A 7182-nucleotide genomic window follows, 5' to 3' on the forward strand; every position below is an offset into this window, starting at 1 on the left:
ATCACAAACCTTCAACAAGGCACCAACACCACCAATATCAATACGAAATCCATCTCCAAAAATAAAAGGAAGTTAATTACTCCACAAATTCAAAATAATGAAAGATACTTAAAACTCTTAAGACATGACTATGAAGCAAACTAAGATTTTTCAAGAAAAAAACATAACAAGTAAATAAACTATAGCCCACGCAAACAAATGCGGGGCTCACCAGTAATATGCTACTCGAATTCTCTAGCCAACGAGATCCGCACCGTCATCTGCGTTCTCTGAAAAATAATAGCGAGGAGTAAGATGCTTGCTTAGTGAGTAATAACACTTAACCATAACCGTTTTAATGGGGATAGTCAAAAAATATTATGAAATAAATACTCTTTCAAAAAATAGTAACAATAAACAATATCATTATTTCATGTAAGAGAAGTGAACCAATGGTTCAGTATAAACTCATAAAGCATTGTATCATATCAAATATTACAAATTTGGGAGGTTTCCAAGAATGAATCATGTAATCAGTGTGACATTCTTATTTATTAAGAATAACCCATAACAGTGGATCCCTCGTAAAGAAGTCTCATATCATATCAGTAACAGTATGCTAGTTCTACCTTCCCACTAGTGAGGGCTGTAACATTCATCAGTAAATACAAGGTGCACCAAGTCTAACGATTCCGCCGTTAGCTAAGGAATTCAATCAAGGTCTACTCCCATTCATAAATTCTTTGAAAACAATAGGATATTCTTATGAAAACATCTTTCAGAATAGAACATAACTTTAAAATTCATATCAATAATAATACATGTGAACTTGAATAAAACATATATCAAAAATACTTAATAGCATGTAAGTAAAGAATATTCATCGTAATAATATCATATCTCAAATAACCATTTCAATATCATATTAAGTAAAGGACTTGCCCCACATGCAATTCCAAAGCATTTCGTAACTCATTATTTCATCAAAATCAAGAATAAAATATGCAAGTTAACTAACACAGATTATGATAAGATTACTACTCACAGTACAATTTTTGAAATACCAACTTGTCACCTTGGACAATTGATAGGAATCCCTTCGATCGAATCTAAAATCATATCATATCAAATCTCAAGTTAATTCTCTTATTTAGGGTAATTCCATGATAAAATTAGACTACTCAACCCTCGGGTTTCCATGGTAACCTTCAATTTCTTAAATTTCATGTCCAAAACCACACCTTAAAATGATGAAACCTATCTTTGATAATTAAATTTTACTACCCAAAATAAATTATAAAAGCTAAAAATCATGATAAAGATATAAGAACGGATTTACCTTTAACCTGGAAGAATTTTCTAATCAACCTTAAACCTTTCTTTTCTTTTAACTGAAGGAAAAATTGATTTTTTCCCTCTTCAGCGTGATTGGCAGATTAGTTACTGCCTTAGTTGTTCCTAACCTTTGCCTTCTTAATCCTTTGATGGAAAAAGCCCTTTTTGTCAATATATAATATATTGTTTTTCCCAATTTAATTTGAATTGGATATGGGCCACGACCCTAATTGGATATGGGCCACGACCCTAACTTTTCTAAATTCTTTTCCATTTTCTTATTAATATGGGCTTTAGCCCATATCTCTTATAAAATATTTTTTCTCAATTATAATTACTCACTAATTATAAGTTGGGGTATTACATTCTCCCCACCTTAAGAAATTCGATCCACGAATTTAGAGTAAGTGCATACCTGAAGACTGAAACAAGTGAGGGTACTTGAGTCTTATATCTTTTTCTGACTCCCACGTAGCTTCTTCGATGGTATGATTTTTCCATAACACTTTCACGGACACCAACTCTTTCGACCGTAACCTTCTTACTTATCGATCAATGATAGCACAGGTTCCTCCTCATAGGTTAAGTTCTCATCAAGTTGCAAGGTTGGTGCTTTGAGTACGCGCGAAGAATCTGATATACACTTTCTTAGCATAGAGACATGAAACACTGGATGGACGAAAGACATATAGGGAGGGAGTGACACTCGATAAACCACTCGTCCTATTAGGGTTGTGCAAATTTTGGTCCAAACCTCTAACCCAAACCGATAATATGTTTATCGGGTTAACGGTTTGTTTTTTTCTCTATCGGGTTGGATTTCAGGGCAAAGATTTTTGAAATCAGGTTATCGGTTCGGGCCTTAATTTATTTACCCTTTTTATTGGGTGGCCCGATAACCCGATATCCCAATATAAACAACACAATATACATGACTGTTGAGCCCATTTATTCATGTCCCATTAGTGTCATTACCGTTTGGCCTAAAGGCCCAATATCCCAATACCCATTTTAACTCTATCAGTGAAATAAGTCAAATAAGTGAATTAGCCAGAAGCCACTTAGGGTTTTTTCACAATTCACATTTCATAAACACAGAAACACTCGTGCGACTTCTCTTGCTCAGTTGCTTTCTTAGTGGCGCCTCTCCTCGTCAGTACTTAGTCGTCTCTCACTCTTAAGTCTCAGCATTCATACGAAGAAGAGGTATTCAAGCTCACACCAAAGAGGCAAAGATGATTTGCTGCGCTCAACAGGTAAAGACGATTCACACCATCTCATTCTTACTGCTCAATGCCTCAATCTTATGTTAAAGTTCAAAATTGTTTTGCTTTATCTTAATTTTTGTTCAATCTTTGATGTAGTATGCTAAGGACTATCTTTAATAATCATAATTGCAAAAATTCTTACTAAGACTTGAGTAATAATTAGTATTATTACTATGTTTGTAATTTGAACTTAATTTTCAAATTGAGTGACTGTTGCTTTGGATTTTCCTATTTTGTTTGTGCTAGACCCGTAGACTGTTTTAAAATTATGACTTTAGTTAATTAGTTTGAATGTTTTATATTCTAATTTATATTTGTGGTTTTGTGCATAAAAAGAGCACTAGGCAGTCCGTAGTAGGCAGTTTACAGTAGCTTACTAGTTTTGGACTTTAAATTATATATGTTTAATGTTAACGGCTAACCCGATAACCCAACCGATAACAATTAAAAACCGATAAGCCAATAACCAATTAATCGATATCGTAACGGTTCTTTAACAGTTTAGCATATATATAAACCGATAATGAATAAGTAAAATCGATAATTTTCAAAACCGAACCGAACCAACTGATATGCAGCCCAACCTGTTATACGCTCAAGTATCTCATAAGGTCTTACATACCTTGGGTTTAATTTACCTCTTTTTTCGAATCGCATCACACTTTTCATAGGAGAGACTAGTAGAAAAAACTTATCCCCAACTGCGAACACCAAATCTCTTCTTCTCCTGTCAGCATACGACTTTTGTCTGCTTTGAGCTGTGAGCAACCTTTGTTTAAGCAATTGGACCTTGTCCATAGCATCCTGTACCAAGTCTGGTCCTAAAACCTTAACCTCTCTGACTTCAAACCACCCGATAGGAGAACGACATTGTTTACCATACAAGGCTTCATATGGAGCCATCTGAATGCTTGACTGAAAACTATTATTGTAAGCAAATTCAGCTAAGGGTAAGTAAGTATCCCAACTACCTCCAAAGTAAAGAATGCAGGCTCTCAACATATCCTTCAAAATTTATATAGTACGCTCAGACTGTCCGTCTGTCTGCGGATGAAATACAGTACTAAGATCTACTCGGGTACCCAATGCTTCTTGGAAAGATCTCCAAAAGCGTGAAGTGAACTGTGATCCTCTGTCAGAAATGATGGATAATGGAACTCCATGAAGTCGGACAATTTCATTCATAAATAACTGAGCATATTTCACTTCACTATATGTAGTCTTTACTGGCAGGAAGTGAGCATACTTAGTAAGTCGATCTACAATTACCCATACAGAGTTAGGGCCTTTAATGGTTCGTGGAAGCCCGATTGCAAAATCCTTGGTAACTCTTTGCCATTTCCAATCTGGAATCCTGATCTCTTGCAATAATCCTATTGGTCGTTGATGCTTCGCTTTAACCTGTTGACAAGTCAAGCAACTAGAAACAAATTTAACAACATCTTTTTTCATACCTTCCCACTAGTACAATTACTTCAGGTCATGATACATCTTAGTAGAACCAGGGTGAATGGTATATCTGGAGTTGTGAGCTTCCTCAACAATAGCTCGTTTTAACCCATCTATAACTGGTACACATAATCGATTACCCACTCGAAGAATACCATCACAATCAACACTCATCGTCTTACTTTAACCAGCTAGGACCTCATCTCGATATTTACACAACTATATATCCTCAAATTGAATGGTATTTATGCGCTCTAGCAAAGAACATTTAGCTTAAACACAAGCCAACAATACCCCTGACCTTCTAACACCAAAACTGACACCTTTGCCTACAAGTTTCTGCATATCTTTCACCAGCTGTCTCTTTCCAGGAGCTATATGCGCCAAACTACCCATAGATTTCCTGTTCAAAGCATCAGCTACTACATTAGCTTTTCCTGGATGATACAAGATGGCCCAATCATAATCTTTGAGTAATTTCATCCACCGACATTGCCGAAGATTTAGATCTCGCTACCAAAAAATGTACTTCAAACTCTTATGATCGGTATAAATCTTACAAGTTTCACCGTATAAGTAATGTCTCCAAATCTTAAGTGCAAAAACCATAGTGACCATCTCCAAATCATGTGTAGGATAGTTCAGCTCGTGCTTCTTCCCTAAGCATAAGCAATAACATGATCATTTGCATGAGAACACATCCTAATCCAACCTTCAAAATGAAGAGAGATGATTCCAGGAGTTACCATATGGATTCCAATGGAACCAACTTCGACTTGGCAGAGTCTGAGCAACGTAGCTTCTCAGGTAGCTATATCTTCATGAAAACCCTGTAACGTGAAATCATGTCATTCTAAAATCAAACAAATAATTAGTTACTTTGATCGAGAGATTGCATTGCACAAATTGTAGGATAAAGTAGAAAAAAAGTTCATGTTTTGATGATACTATTGGGTACCAAAGACTGGTAAAAATGTCAAAGTTTTAACATAAATGAGTGCCATAGAGGTGGAATTTGGATACTTATCAAGAAAAAAAAACATCCATCCGCAAATAAGGAAGCTTTTCTTCCCCTTTTAGTGAGAAAATAGAAAGTGTCTTGCATATCTTAAGTTAGCTAATTTCTATCATACCAATCGTACCTCTAAATTTCTTTTCTTATTTTCATTCCTCAAACTAGTAAGTGGAAACCTACCATTATAGTACTGAACTACAGGAAGAGTTTGCAAGATTTTGCACTGAGAATCTTGTGGTCTGAAAATCAATTTAAAAAAAAGACTTATGATTCAAGATACAGTGTACACTGGTCCCTGTATATAAACTGACCACTACAAAATTTAATCCTATCACACGGAGGAACAACCTTGAACTTTGCTTCGAAAAATACACAGAAAAATTCATGAGTGACTTAAAGAGTTATGTGGCTAAACGAAAGCGAAAATTGATTTTGCAACAAAATATGTATAGTCATTTTGAACCGCACTGACAGCTTATTTTGATGGTGCATTTCAAAAAAGTATTTTTGGCGAGAAGCCATTTACATTTGGGTAAAAAACTTTGAGTCACAATTAGTGTTTGGCCAAACTTCTAAAAAGTGCTTGTAAGTATATTTTTTTCAAAGTAGTTTTGAAGTGAAGCTACATTTTTTAAGTAGCTGAAAATAATTTTTGATGCTACTCACCAAAAGCACTTATTTTTCTCCTAAAAGCTCGGCCAAACACACTTCTTTTAAAAAAAGCACTTACAGGGAGAAAAGCAAGCACTTTTAGCCTCCCAAAAGATCGACCAAACAGGCTATAAATTCTGAAGTAAGATCAAGTCAAACTCAACACCCATATAGGAAGCCTAAGTAAAGGTTGTTGTCATCCCAGCAGAGACTAAAAACACTAAGTGATTTCTTCCCATTTGTCCTACCCTTTAGTGGATAGAGTTTACCTGGTATCTATTGCTAGTGGGAGGTGAGGTGGCAGTTATCCCGTGGAATTAATCGAGGTGTGCACAAGCTGGCCCAGACACCACGACACCACGGTTATCAAAAAAAAAAACTGTTGTCACTTGCCGATAAATAAATTCATACCTCATACTAGTAATATCATGAATTACGAGAGAAAAATTCAGATCTGGGTGCCACAAAAAAGGAGTCTTTTTTGTGCCGCAACTTTTACACAGACATTTCATCAATCAGTGAGCGACAATAAGGATCTCAACAACAAACAAACAAACAAAAAGGAGTCGTCGTACAGAAACTTTCTTACAGACATTTGGTCGAACAGTTGGGCGACAATAAAGATCTCAACAATAAACCAAAAAAAGGAGTGTTTGTACAGCAACTTTCATACAGACATTTCATGAAACAGTTGGGCGACAGTAAAGATCTCAACAATAAACCAAAAAAAGGGAGTGTTTGTACAGCAACTTTCATATAGACATTTCATCAAACAGTTGGGCGACAATAAAGATCTCAAAAATAAACCCAAACAAGGAGTGTTTGTACAGCAACTTTCATACAGACATTTGATCGAACAGTTGGGGGACTACTTGGTTAAGAAAACAATTTCTTACCTCGGAGAAGGAGCAACTGCTGGTGGAGAAGTACCAATATGATCAGATTGATTTTGATTTGCTTTTGGCAGTAGTAATTACTTCAAACAAATTCCCAAGTTTTTTAATAAGTAGAATGAATTACACTTTACGGACAGTAAGCTTGTAAAATGTCCTTCTAGATCCCTTTCTATTAGGGGTGTGCATTGGTCATTCAATTTTATGTATTATCTTTGGTTAATTGATTTTCTGATTTTTAAACATGCTAAATATATTTTTTTATCAATTTTTGGTCATTAATAGTTCAATCTTTATTTTAACCGATAAAAAAATGCTCATAAAATAAATATTAATATGGCGCAATGATTTTCAATTTTGTGTAAAAATAGCAACTAACATGATATTAATAAGATTGCTCACAGAGTAAAAACAGTAATTGCTAACATGACATATGTCTTGCAGTGTTAAATTCCACAAATAAGTTCACAAACTATGCACAGAGAAAATTGAAAAGTTTTAACTATATCGGGTCATAGGTTTTAGGAAATTGAATAGGTTTGTAAAAATTAAAGAGAAATTAAGTAAAAGTAAATAATATATATGTATATAA

The 7182-nt window shown here is 34.9% G+C and overlaps 1 long non-coding RNA gene across 2 annotated transcripts in view; it reads left to right on the plus strand.

Moving 5' to 3' along the window:
- The first annotated feature begins 992 nt into the window (after window positions 1–992).
- Window positions 993–7182, plus strand: part of LOC124889344 — a 15981-nt gene continuing 9791 nt past the window's right edge. The window contains exon 1 of one of the 2 annotated variants that reach the window (XR_007048259.1): window positions 993–2570. This is a non-coding gene — a long non-coding RNA (uncharacterized LOC124889344). The remainder of the gene's footprint in view (window positions 2571–7182) is intronic. The other variant, XR_007048260.1, reaches the window with a different exon arrangement.

Source organism: Capsicum annuum, chromosome 1 (assembly GCF_002878395.1).
Source record: "Capsicum annuum cultivar UCD-10X-F1 chromosome 1, UCD10Xv1.1, whole genome shotgun sequence".
Classification (NCBI taxonomy): domain Eukaryota; kingdom Viridiplantae; phylum Streptophyta; class Magnoliopsida; order Solanales; family Solanaceae; genus Capsicum; species Capsicum annuum.